This window comes from Cetorhinus maximus, chromosome 27 (genome assembly GCF_964194155.1).
Source record: "Cetorhinus maximus chromosome 27, sCetMax3.hap1.1, whole genome shotgun sequence".
NCBI classification, from domain to species: domain Eukaryota; kingdom Metazoa; phylum Chordata; class Chondrichthyes; order Lamniformes; family Cetorhinidae; genus Cetorhinus; species Cetorhinus maximus.
In genome coordinates, this window is record NC_135905.1 from 20062088 (window position 1) to 20075375 (window position 13288).

The 13288-nt window shown below is 45.4% G+C and overlaps 1 long non-coding RNA gene across 2 annotated transcripts in view; it reads left to right on the top strand.

Moving 5' to 3' along the window:
* The window catches only part of LOC144668715 (uncharacterized), a 235273-nt gene that overhangs the window by 181919 nt on the left and 40066 nt on the right, over positions 1 to 13288 (top strand). Inside the window, exon 1 of one of the 2 annotated variants that reach the window (XR_013573543.1) lies at positions 5649 to 5734. The exons of the other annotated variant lie outside the window; for it this stretch is intronic. This is a non-coding gene — a long non-coding RNA (uncharacterized LOC144668715). Of the gene's footprint in view, positions 1 to 5648; positions 5735 to 13288 lie in introns of those variants that run through there. 2 annotated transcript variants of the gene reach the window in all.

Below are 13288 nucleotides of genomic sequence, written 5' to 3' on the forward strand. Positions count from 1 at the left end.
GACAAATGACCAGATAATCTGTTTTTATCAACTATAACAGTGAGCACACTTCAAAAGGACTTCTTCAGCTGTAAAGCGCTATGGGAATTTGTGACAGGCACTATAAAAATGCAAATTTTAATTTAATATTGCCGAAAAGAGAGACATGTTGCCAAAGCTTTTTGTCTTGCACTCATCAGGACAAAAGCAGGAAAGCCAAATTTTAAACGATCACAGCAATTTATACTGCAGGTGAAACGGGTGCTGATTGGTTGGGAAGTCAACTCTGATTGGCTGAGGCTTTGCCATTGAGAAAGCAATGGGGAACGAAAGGCTCCCAAGTTCCCAGGTAATTCAAAAAAGGCACAAGGCTTGAACATATTCCTTTTGTTTGCAGAGAACGGGTCCTTGCGTATGAAAGCTTGTCACTTCTAGCAAGGCAAATGAACCATGTTCTGAGTTCAACTGATTATCTTAAATTGGTCTTTAGTTGGCTATTAGCACATTCAGAATTGCTCAGCAAGACAAAAGGCTTTGGCAACATATCTCTCTTCAGCAATATTCAAATTTTCTTTCTTTAAATATTGGTCAGGACACCAGAGGAATTCCTCGACTTTACAAACAATGCCAAAGGTAATTTATGTCCACCGGACTGCAATTCAGTTTAGCGTCACATCTGAAAGACTGTATTCCTGACAGTGCAGCAGTCCCTCAGTACCGCACTGAGATGTCAGCCTGGATTACGTGCTTCAACCTCTCGGCTGTGGCTTATACTCGAACTGACTTGGAGGCGAGAGTCCTAACACAGAACCAAGGTTAATCAGAGAGGTTGGCTTTGTGAATGTCATGCGCACTGAGTTGAGGTTACAATCTTGTATTTCCTTACCAGTATCTGGTTGCTTCGAATAGGTGCTGCATGCAATGATTCACAGAAGAAAATTATTACAACAGATTGTACAGACGCTAGTGCTGGTGTAGTTCCCAAACCACGTCCTAGATCGGATAGAGTGACTACCCATCGTGGCTTAACACTGAAGGATTATATCATTGACTCTCAGATTGTTATACTTAGAACTGCCAAGTGTTGTTATATTAATACCAGCAGTAACCCAATTATTTTAAAGTAAATCCAAGCTTTCTTTCCCAACAGATGTGACAGTTTTGGATCTTTATTTTTTTGGTTCTGCCCCCAGTTTCCGCTCCTCCTCTCCTAAGGTTGCAATCTCATGTTGAGGAACTGTTCCCAAATGTTGGTTGCTCTCTGGCATCTCACAAAGGGACCATTTTGCATTGCCCACATTCGGGCAGTGAGCCTTGGAGGGCTGTTTAGCTGCATCATAATCAACCTCATTCCTGCCCCGAGCTGATGTTCACCCAGAGCAGGGCTTCATCCGATTGGATTGAGAAGAGGAACCCCTCTTCTACTTAACCCAGCAGCATGGAGATCGAACCCAGTGCTCCTAGTGTACAAGGTTTGAGAGCAGCCCACCCAGCACAGGTCCTGAGTCTTTGTGCTTTATCAGAGTAGTTCCACACTGGGCTGTGCAGTGAATCTATCAAACTGACACATAGTCTGAAGTCCAGGAAATGATGTACTGGGATCACCTCTCCAGGTGATGAGGGAAGCACAGATCCATTTCTGTTACCAGTAGCATGTGTACTGCCTGCACCCCACCACAATCCATCCCCCGCCTCCAATAACCCCAACTCCTCAAAACTGGAAGAGACAGAGGAACATGAACATACCAGATTAGACTGTATGTTGGCCTTACTCCTCCCCTACTACACTCCTGACACCTCCAACATACATTATAGCCAGCACACAGGAGCAATAGAAATTGTTATTCTTAAAATGGCAGTGATGCCAATACCAACTAATTATAATTGCTTTCCCTTAGATCACAGATTCAGTGCTGTCTGGAGCCTGACATACAGGCAGAGATGTAACTTATAGAAAAGGCATTGCTTAACCCACAAACTCTCATGATTCATGATGAGCAGGCTTTCCAGCTACTTGCAGATATTCACTGCATCGTCAGTGTACAAAGGAATATTTGCTGGATTTCTTCATCTGCCACAAGCACTAGATCTCTCTCAGCTACCAGTTCAGTAAGAGATTTTGAAGCCATCTGCATTGGCATCGCGTCTGACTTTATAAAATTAATGGAGACGTCATGAATTGTTAGTTTCAAATGACATCTGTGCCAAGTCAGTTTTTATGGAGTTCTAAGCAGACAGAGAACCAAGAGCATGGGTGGAGAGATTTGGAAATAAAAAGACTCAATTGAATTAGTGAGGAGTATGGAGTTTCCATCTGATTGCATTGGTTTTCTCCAGTATCATTCACCGGATACAGGCAGAGCCCATACAAAAGGTGGTGACATTTTAGGTGCAAATTGCATTCGGCGCAACTCCAGATTTTGTGCCTTTTTTGGGTACTAGTTTTAAAACATGGCGCTAGAATGAGGCCATACCACTGTCCAACCCACCATCCTCCCACCCCCTCCATCAAACACATTTTCCCCTTTCTCCACGTTACAACAGTTTGAAAGTAATTCATTGGCTGTAATGACTTTTTGGGGCACCCTAGAGTCATGAAAGATGCCATACAAAAGCAAGCCTGTCTTTCTCTTCTTCTCCTCTATTCTCAGTTCATTGTTTCACTCCCATACCACCTCTGAGACCCCACATGGAGTAAAGTACACAAAGAAGGATATGCTTACATTGGAAAAAGCACAGTAGACTGATTCCTTGGTTGAGAGGATTGACCTATGAGGAAAGGTTGAGTAGACTAGGCCTATAATCCCCAGAATGTAGAAGAATGAGAGGTGATCTCATGAAACGTATAAAATCCTTGACGGTGTGGATGCTGGGAGGATGTTTCCCCTGGCTGGGGAATCTAGAAATAGGGGTCACATTCTTCGAATAAAGTGCCAGCCCTTTAGGGCTGAGATGAGGAGAAATTTCTTAACTGAGAGTGTTGTGATCCTTTGGAATCCTCCACCCCAGAGAGCTGTGGATGTTCAGTCGCTGAATATATTCAAGACGGAGGCTGCTAGATTTTTGGATGTTGAGGTATTATGGAATATGGAATATTATAGTGGAAGAAGGTGACTGTCGATAACCAACCACGATCTCATGGAAAGGTGGGGCAGGATCGAGGGGCTGAATGGCCCACTCCTGCTCTTATTTCATATGTTTTTGAGTTTTTCTAGATGCCCCATGCCTGATTTTTCAAATATTTCTGTCACCTTGATTGAAAATTGCTCCCTGCATGAGATTAATGTCTCAATGAACACTTGGTTAGATTATTCTGTGCTGTTTCTCCTCCCCACCACTCCTTTAATCTGAAAGGAAGGTATTTGGTTTTCTAAAGCCTCACGTGTACTTTTTAAAAAGATCAAAAAGCAGAAACTCTAAACTGAGATACAGATCAGCAATTTCATTAAAACTGTTCCCTCTCAAGCCGGTTTCCATTTTCTCCAGACAGGTCGCTTCTCTCCAGAGAGATTACAATTCTGTAACTGTAGACAGGCACAATGTGCAGTTATTTACTTCAGAATTTTACAAAAAGGGCTGTGAAAATCACATTTCCCAATATAATGACCATTCAGACAGTTATAATTGCAGGTGTCACCTCCCCACAGTCCATCCCAATGCTTTAGCCTCCCTTGGGCTCTTAAAATCAACTTCTTCAATGTGATCTCGGTGGGTTGGAGCACTGGATTCTAGGGGATGAATTTTATTACGCTGCACGGAACCCTGATTTAGAGCAAAAAAGTGTGTCCCAAGCTCGCACTTGGCGATTTTACCACAGGTGGCCTCCCAATTAAACTGTCAGACTGCTTCTCTCCTTCGTTCTATCCCTGCCCTTTGTTTGCTCTTGCCTTGCCCTTTCCTGAAGACTCCTCGTAACTCCATGTTCCAGTTCACAGGTGCCACAGCCCTTTGGAACATTGGCTAAATGATTATTCTCCACATATGAGGCTAAACAATAAATGTCAGAATGATACTGCGCCATCCTGGGGAATACCACATCCTCAGCTTGTGGATTGCATAAGTGCTGAGGCAGTGGAGTGTGTAGTTGCTCTAAGCAGAGACAATATCGCCATTGTGCTGTAATGTGGTAGTGCTGAGAGTAATGAGGAGGTGGTGGCATAGTGGGGTTGTTGCTAGGTTGGTATTCCAGAGACCCAGTTTAATGCTTTAGGGGCCCAGGTTCAAATCCCACCATGGCAGGTGGTGAAATTTGCAATCAATAAAATTCTGGACATGCAGACCTGATGATGCCCATGAAACCATTGCTGATTGATATAAAAGCCCATCTGGTTCACTAATGCCCTTTTAGGGAAGGAAATCTGCCACCCTTACCTGGCCTGGCCTATATGTGACTCTAGACCCACAGCAATGTGGTCGACTCTTAAATGGCCTAGCAAGCCACTCCCCGCCACCACCACCACCACTTTCTCAAGGGCAATTAGGGGTGGGTAACCAGGTGGCCAGCCAGCAACACCTACATCCCATGAAAGAATAATCAAACCTTACTTTGCCTTGTGGAGAGTTTTTTTTTCTACATTAATGGGAAGACATAAATAGAAGTTATCCTCTTCATCTCAGCAACTCACTTCTTAGCCAAATAAATCACTGGGGCGGGAGAAGGTGGAGGCTGGGGTGTTCTAGCCAACCCCAGCAGTTAGCTTTTTAAAAGTTCTGATTGAAGAATTCATTGTGAAACTTAATGAAGTACTTACTTGCGCTTTCATTATAAGAAAGATGTTAAAACATTACCACAAACGGAAGTTGAATTTCATGTTAATTGAATAGACCCTCTTGAATCTACTCTAATTCCTCATGGGGAAGTCTACTCGAATGATATTTTAATGATTGTTTTATTTCGAAAATAATCCCCTCTCTCCAAGAGATTGGCAGAAGTGACATGAAATCTGGGGTCAAATTCGGAATTAAAATGTTGACCCTGTTGAAATTTCCTTGCTTTAATTTTGTTATTTCAAATGTTTTAATGATTTCTAAACAAGTGACATTTGGTAATAGGAACATTGTTAGGATTAATGTTATTAAGACTCTTTTAAATGATGTTTGGTCAATATTATGGTAGTAATTTTGATCTTAAGTGCAGTATTCTAGAGTTCACCTTAGCCACAATATTTTATACTACAGTGCTTGGAGAAGGTTTCTATGGGGACAGGTTTTAAATAAGGGGAATGTGAGATCTTAGAGACATTTCTATTAACTAAACCCCATTGTATTGTACAGCCTGTGATGTAATGCACTATCTATGGTTACTGCACTAATAAGAAAAACTACATAAAACGTGATTTCTATAACATGGCAGACTCAATAATACACTCCTTGTCTGACTGTCAAAGGCAGTGTTACAGAGTGTGTTTTCTATATTCTATAATGCTTCTCCTTCATTGAATCAAAATCAATGCAAATTTTCTCCCCTCTCCAACTGCAATTCGTTTGACATTAATTAAAAAATAAGTGCCCGATGTCTGGCGAGCTGGCAACTGAGAACTGGGAAAGAGGTGCCAAATATAAGTCTACATTACTGACATTTGGTTGACTGCAGCATTTCAAAGGCACCCAAAACAAAGCTGCCATCTTCAGTGTGCAGTCCCAGATGTCTTGACAGCTTGCAAGGGGAACCGATACACTGAGTTAGTTCTTGCTGGCAAGGAGAGAGCTGGGAGCAGCTCAAGACAGCTCAAATGAATAGGAGATATTGTTCCAAGTGGGTTTTCTGCATGTGCGTGTGTGTGTGTGTGTGTGTTTCTGTGTGTGTGTGTGTGTGTGTGTTTCTGTGTGTGTATGTGTGCGTGTGTGCGTGTGTGTGTGTGTGTTTCTGTGTGTGTGTGTGTGTGAGTGTGTGCGTGTGTGTGTGTGTTTCTGTGTGTGTGCGTGTGTTTCTGTGTGTGTGTGTGTGTTTCTGTGTGTGTGTGTTTCTGTGTGTGTGTGTTTCTGTGTGTGAGTGTGTGCGTGTGTTTCTGTGTGTGAGTGTGTGCGTGTGTTTCTGTGTGTGTGTGTCTGTTTCTGTGCGTGTGTGTGTGCGTGTGTTTCTGTGTGTGTGTGTGTGTTTCTGTGCGTGTGTGTGTGTTTCTGTGTGTGTGTGTGTGTATGTTTCTGTGCCTGTGTGTGTGCGTGTGTTTCTGTGTGTGTGTGTGTGTGTGTGTTTCTGTGTGTGTGTGTGTGTGTTTCTATGCGTGTGTGTTTGCGTGTGTTTCTGTGTGTGTGTGTGTTTCTGTGTGTGTGTGTGTGCGAGTGTGTTTCTGTGTGTGTGTGTGTTTCTGTGTGTGTGTGTGCGTGTGTTTCTGTGTGTGAGAGTGTGTGTGTGTGTTTCTGTGTGTGTGTGTGTGTTTCTGTGCGTGTGTGTGTGTATTTCTGTGTGTGTGTGTGTTTCTGTGTTTCTGTGTGTGAGTGTGTGCGTGTGTTTCTGTGAGTGTGTGTGTGTGTGTTTCTGTGTGTGAGTGTGTGCGTGTGTTTCTGTGTGTGTGTGTGTGTTTCTGTGCGTGTGTGTGTGTTTCTGTGCGTGTGTGTGTGTGTTTCTGTGCGTATGTGTGTGTGTTTCTGTGTGCGTGTGCATGTGTTTCTGTGTGTGTGTGTGTGTTTCTGTGTGTGAGTGTGTGTGTGTGATTCTGTGCGTGTGTGTGCGTGTGTTTCTGTGTGTGTGTGTGTGTGTGTGTTTCTGTGTGTGTGCGTGCGTGTGTTTCTGTGTGTGTGTGTGTGTTTCTGTGTGTGTGTGTGTGTTTCTGTGCATGTGTGTGTTTCTGTGTGCGTGTGTTTCTGTGTGTGTGTGTGTGTTTCTGTGTGTGTGTGTGTGTGTGTTTCTGTGCGTGCGTGTGTGCGTGTGATTCTGTGTGTGTGTGTGTGTGTGTGTGTGTTTCTGTGTGTGTGTGTGTGTTTCTGTGTGTATGTGTTTCTGTGTGTGAGTGTGTGTGTGTGTTTCTGTGCGTGTGAGTGCGCGTGTGTTTCTGTGTGTGTGTGTGTGTTTCTGTGTGAGAGTGTGTGTGTGTGTTTCTCTGCATGTGTGTGTGTGTTTCTGTGCGTGTGTGTGTGCGTGTGTTTCTGTGTGTGTGTGTGTTTCTGTGTGTGTGTGTTTCTGTGTGTGTGTGTGTGCGCGTGTGTTTCTGTGTGAGTGTGTTTCAGTGTGTGAGTGTGTTTCTGTGTGTGAGTGTGTGTGCGTGTGTTTCTGTCTGTGTGTGTGTGTGTTTCTGTGTTTGAGTGGGTGTGTGCGTGTGTTTCTGTGTGTGTGTGTGCTTGTGTTTCAGTGTGTGAGTTTGTGTGTGTGTATTTCTGTGCGTGTGTGTGTGCGTGAGTTTCTGTGTGTGTATGTGTGTGTGTGTTTCTGTGCGTGTGTGTGTGCTTCTGTGCGTGTGTATGTGTGTGTGTGTTACTGTGCGCGTGTGTGTGCGTGTGTTTCTGTGTGTGTGTGTGTGTGTGCGTGTGTTTCTGTGTGTGTGTGTGTGTTTCTGTGAGTGTGTGTGCGTGTTTCTGTGCGTGTGTGTGTTTCTGTGTGTGTGTGTGTGTTTCTGTGTTTGAGTGTGTGTGCGTGTGTTTCTGTGTGTGTGTGTACGTGTGTTTCTGTGTGTGTGTGTGTATTTCTGTGTGTGTGTGTGTGTGTGTGTTTCTGTGCGTGTGTGTGTGCGTGTGTTTCTGTGCGTATGTGTGTGCGTGTGTTTCTGTTTGTGTGTGCATGTGTTTCTGTGCGTGTGTGTATGTGTGTGTGTGTGTATGTGTGTGTGTGTTTCTGTGTGTGTGTGTGTGCGTGTGTTTCTGTGCGTGTGTATGTGTGTGTGTGTTTCTGTGCGTGTGCGTGTGTTTCTGTGTGTGAGTGTGTGTGTGTGTTTCTGTGTGTGTGTGTGTGTTTCTGTGTGTGTGTGTGTTTCTGTGTGTGTGTGTGTTTCTGTGTGTGTGTGTTTCTGTGCGTGTGTGTGTGTGTTTCTGTGCATGTGTGTGTGTGTGTGTGTTTCTGTGTGTGTGTGTGTGTGTGTGTTTCTGTGTGTGAGTGTGTTTCTGTGTGTGTGTGTGTTTCTGTGTGTGTGTGTGTTTCTGTGTGTGTGTGTGTGTGTGCGTGTGTTTCTGTGAGTGTGTGTGCATGTGTTTCTGTGTGTGTGTGTGTGTGCGAGATTCTGTGTGTGTGTGTGTTTCTGTGTGTGTGTGTGTTTCTGTGTGTGTGTGTGTGTGTTTCTGTGTGTGTGTGTGTGTGTGTGTGTGTGTTTCTGTGTGTGAGTGTGTTTCTGTGTGTGTGTTTCTGTGTGTGTGTGTGTGTGTGTGTGTTTCTGTGTGTGTGTGTGTGTGTGTTTCTGTGTGTGTGTGTGTGTGTGTGTGTTTCTGTGTGTGAGTGTGTTTCTGTGTGTGTGTGTGTGTTTCTGTGTGTGTGTGTGTGTGTGTGTTTCTGTGTGTGAGTGTGTGTGTGTGTGTGTTTCTGTGTGTGTGTGTGTGTGCGTGTGTTTCTGTGAGTGTGTGTGCGTGTGTTTCTGTGTGTGTGTGTGTGAGATTCTGTGTGTGTGTGTGTTTCTGTGTGTGTGTGTTTCTGTGCCTGTGTGTGTGTGTGTGTTTCTGTGTGTGTGTGTTTCTGTGTGTGTGTGTGTGTGTGTTTCTGTGCGTGTGTGTGCGTGTGTTTCTGTGTGTGTGGGTGTGTGTGTTTCTGTGTGTGAGTGTGTGAGTGTGTTTCTGTGTTTGAGTGTGTGTGTGCGTGTGTTTCTGTGTGTGAGTGTGCGTGTGTTTCTGTGTGTCAGTGTGTGTGTGTGTTTCTGTGTGTGTGTGTGTGTGTGTGTTTCTGTGCGTGTGTGTGTGTGTGTTTCTGTGTGTGTGTGTCTGTGTTTCTGTGTGTGAGTGTGTGCGTGTGTTTCTGTGAGTGCGTGTGTGTGTGTGTTTCTATGTGTGAGTGTGTGCGTGTATTTCGGTGTGTGTGTGTGTGTTTCTGTGCGTGTGTGTGAGTGTGTTTCTGTGCGTGTGTGTGTTTCTGTGCGTGGGTGTGTGTGTGAGTTTCTGTGTGCGTGTGCGTGTTTCTGTGTGTGTGTGTGTGTGTGTGTTTCTGTGCGTGTGTGTGTGCGTGTGTTTCTGTGTGTGTGTGTGTTTCTGTGCGTGTGTGTGTGTGTGTGTTTCTGCGTGTGTGTGTCTGTTTCTGTGCGTGTGTGTGTGCGTGTTTCTATGCGTGTGTGTGTGTGTTTCTGTGCGTGTGTGTGTGTGTGTTTCTGTGCGTGTGTATGTGTGTGTGTTTCTGTGTGTGTGTGTGCGCGTGTGTTTCTGTGTGTGAGTGTGTTTCTGTGTGTGTGTGTTTCTGTGTGTGAGTGTGTGTGCGTGTGTTTCTGTCTGTGTGTGTGTGTGTTTCTGTGTTTGAGTGGGTGTGTGCGTGTGTTTCTGTGTGTGTGTGTGCGTGTGTTTCAGTGTGTGAGTTTGTGTGTGTGTATTTCTGTGCGTGTGTGTGTGCGTGAGTTTCTGTGTGTGTATGTGTGTATGTGTTTCTGTGCGTGTGTGTGTGCTTCTGTGCGTGTGTGTGTGCGTGTGTTTCTGTGTGTGTGTGTGTTTCTGTGTGTGTGTGTGTGCGTGTGTTTCTGTGTGTGAGTGTGTGTGTTTCTGTGTGTGAGTGTGTGTGTTTCTGTGCGTGTGTGTGTGTTTCTGTGTGAGAGTGTGTGTGTGTTTCTGTATGTGAGTGTGTGTGTTTCTGTGTGTGTGTGTGTGTTTCTGTGTGAGAGTATGTGTATGTTTCTGTGTGTGTGTGAGTGTGTTTCTGTGTGAGTGTGTGTTTCTGTGCGTGTGTGTGTGTTTCTGTGTGTGTGTGTGTGTGTGTGTGTGTTTCTGTGCGTGTGTGTGTTTCTGTGCGTGTGTGTGTTTCTGTGCGTGTGTGTGCGTGTGTTTTTGTGTGTGTGTGTGTGTGTTTCTGTGTGTGAGTGTATGTGTGTGTGTGTTTCTGTGTGTGAGTGTGTGTTTCTGTGTGTGTGTGTGTGTTTCTGTGTGTGTGTGTGTTTCTGTGTGTGTGTGTGCGTGTGTTTCTGTGTGTAAGTGTGTGTGTGCGTGTGTTTCTGTGTGTGTGTGTGCGTGTGTTTCTGTGCGTGTGGGCGTGTGTGTTTCTGTGTGGGAGTGTGTGTGTGTGTTTCTGTGTTTGAGTGTGTGTGTGTGTGTTTCTGAGAGTGTGTGTACGTGTGTTTCTGTGCGTGTGGGTGTGTGTGTTTCTGTGTGTGAGTGTGTGTGTGTGTTTCTGTGTTTGAGTGTGTGTGTGCGTGTGTTTCTGTGTGTGTGTGTGTGCGTGTGTTTCTGTGTGTGAGTGTGTGTGTGTGTATTTCTGTGTGTGTGTGTGTGTGTGTGTTTCTGTGCGTGTGTTTCTGTGCGTGTGTGTGTGCGTGTGTTTCTGTTTGTGTGTGTGTGTTTCTGTGCGTGTGTATGTGTGTGTGTGTTTCTGTGCGTGTGTGTGTGTGTTTCTGTGTGTGTGCGTTTCTGTGCGTGTGTGTGTGCGTGTGTTTCTGTGTGTGAGTGTGTGTGTGTGTTTCTGGGTGTGTGTGTGCGTGTGTTTCTGTGCGTGTGTGTGTGTGTGTGTGTTTCTGTGTGTGTGTGTGTTTCTGGGTGTGTGTGTGCGTGTGTTTCTGTGCGTGTGTGTGTGTGTGTGTTTCTGTGTGTGAGTGTGTGTGTGTGTTTCTGTGCGTGTGTGTGTGCGTGTGTTTCTGTGCGTGTGTGTCTGTGTGTGTTTCTGTGTGTGTATGTGTGTGTGTGTTTCTGTGCATGTGTGTGTGTGTGTTTCTGGTGTGTGTGCGTGTGTTTCTGTGCGTGTCTGTGTGCGTGTGTTTCTGTGCGTGTGTATGTGTGTGTGTGTTTCTGTGCGTGTGTGTGTGTGTGTTTCTGTGTGTGTGTGTGTGTGTGTTTCTGTGTGTGAGTGTGTGCGTGTGTTTCTGTGCGTGTGTATGTGTGTGTGTGTTTCTGTGCTTGTGTGCGGGTGTGCTTCTGTGTGTGTATGTGTGTGTGTGTTTCTGTGTGTGTGTGTTTCTGTGTGTGTGTGTGTGTTTCTGTGTGTGTGTGTGTTTCTGTGTGTGAGTGTGTGTTTCTGTGTGTGTTTCTGTGCATGTGTGTGTGTGTTTCTGCGTGTGTGTGTGTGTTTCTGTGCGTGTGTGTGTGTGTGTGTTTCTGCGTGTGTGTGTCTGTTTCTGTGCGTGTGTGTGTGCGTGTTTCTATGCGTGTGTGTGTTTCTGTGCGTGTGTGTGTGTGTGTTTCTGTGCGTGTGTATGTGTGTGTGTTTCTGTGTCTGTGTGTGTGCGTGGTTCTATGCGTGTGTGTGTGTGTTTCTGTGCGTGTGTTTCTGTGCGTGTGTATGTGTGTGTGTTTCTGTGTGTGTGTGTGCGCGTGTGTTTCTGTGTGTGAGTGTGTTTCTGTGTGTGTGTGTTTCTGTGTGTGAGTGTGTGTGCGTGTGTTTCTGTCTGTGTGTGTGTGTGTTTCTGTGTTTGAGTGGGTGTGTGCGTGTGTTTCTGTGTGTGTGTGTGCGTGTGTTTCAGTGTGTGAGTTTGTGTGTGTGTATTTCTGTGCGTGTGTGTGTGCGTGAGTTTCTGTGTGTGTATGTGTGTATGTGTTTCTGTGCGTGTGTGTGTGCTTCTGTGCGTGTGTGTGTGCGTGTGTTTCTGTGTGTGTGTGTGTTTCTGTGTGTGTGTGTGTGTGCGTGTGTTTCTGTGTGTGAGTGTGTGTGTTTCTGTGTGTGAGTGTGTGTGTTTCTGTGCGTGTGTGTGTGTTTCTGTGTGAGAGTGTGTGTGTGTTTCTGTATGTGAGTGTGTGTGTTTCTGTGTGTGTGTGTGTGTTTCTGTGTGAGAGTATGTGTATGTTTCTGTGTGTGTGTGAGTGTGTTTCTGTGTGAGTGTGTGTTTCTGTGCGTGTGTGTGTGTTTCTGTGTGTGTGTGTGTGTATGTGTGTGTGTTTCTGTGCGTGTGTGTGTTTCTGTGCGTGTGTGTGTTTCTGTGCGTGTGTGTGCGTGTGTTTTTGTGTGTGTGTGTGTGTGTTTCTGTGTGTGAGTGTATGTGTGCGTGTGTTTCTGTGTGTGAGTGTGTGTTTCTGTGTGTGTGTGTGTGTTTCTGTGTGTGTGTGTGTTTCTGTGTGTGTGTGTGCGTGTGTTTCTGTGTGTAAGTGTGTGTGTGCGTGTGTTTCTGTGTGTGTGTGTGCGTGTGTTTCTGTGCGTGTGGGCGTGTGTGTTTCTGTGTGGGAGTGTGTGTGTGTGTTTCTGTGTTTGAGTGTGTGTGTGTGTGTTTCTGAGAGTGTGTGTACGTGTGTTTCTGTGCGTGTGGGTGTGTGTGTTTCTGTGTGTGAGTGTGTGTGTGTGTTTCTGTGTTTGAGTGTGTGTGTGCGTGTGTTTCTGTGTGTGTGTGTGCGTGTGTTTCTGTGTGTGAGTGTGTGTGTGTGTATTTCTGTGTGTGTGTGTTTCTGTGCGTGTGTTTCTGTGCGTGTGTGTGTGCGTGTGTTTCTGTTTGTGTGTGTGTGTTTCTGTGCGTGTGTATGTGTGTGTGTGTTTCTGTGCGTGTGTGTGTGTGTTTCTGTGTGTATATGTGTGTGTGTGTTTCTGTGCGTGTGTGTGTGCGTGTGTTTCTGTGTGTGAGTGTGTGTGTGTGTTTCTGGGTGTGTGTGTGCGTGTGTTTCTGTGCGTGTGTGTGTGTGTGTGTGTTTCTGTGTGTGTGTGTGTTTCTGGGTGTGTGTGTGCGTGTGTTTCTGTGCGTGTGTGTGTGTGTGTGTTTCTGTGTGTGAGTGTGTGTGTGTGTTTCTGTGCGTGTGTGTGTGCGTGTGTTTCTGTGCGTGTGTGTCTGTGTGTGTTTCTGTGTGTGTATGTGTGTGTGTGTTTCTGTGCATGTGTGTGTGTGTGTTTCTGGTGTGTGTGCGTGTGTTTCTGTGCGTGTCTGTGTGCGTGTGTTTCTGTGCGTGTGTATGTGTGTGTGTGTTTCTGTGCGTGTGTGTGTGTGTGTTTCTGTGTGTGTGTGTTTCTGTGTGTGAGTGTGTGCGTGTGTTTCTGTGCGTGTGTATGTGTGTGTGTGTTTCTGTGCTTGTGTGCGGGTGTGCTTCTGTGTGTGTATGTGTGTGTGTGTTTCTGTGTGTGTGTGTTTCTGTGTGTGTGTGTGTGTTTCTGTGTGTGAGTGTGTGTTTCTGTGTGTGTTTCTGTGCATGTGTGTGCGTGTTTCTGTGTGTGTGTGTGTTTCTGTGCGTGTGTGTGTGTGTGTTTCTGCGTGTGTGTGTCTGTTTCTGTGCGTGTGTGTGTGCGTGTTTCTATGCGTGTGTGTGTGTGTTTCTGTGCGTGTGTGTGTGTGTGTTTCTGTGCGTGTGTATG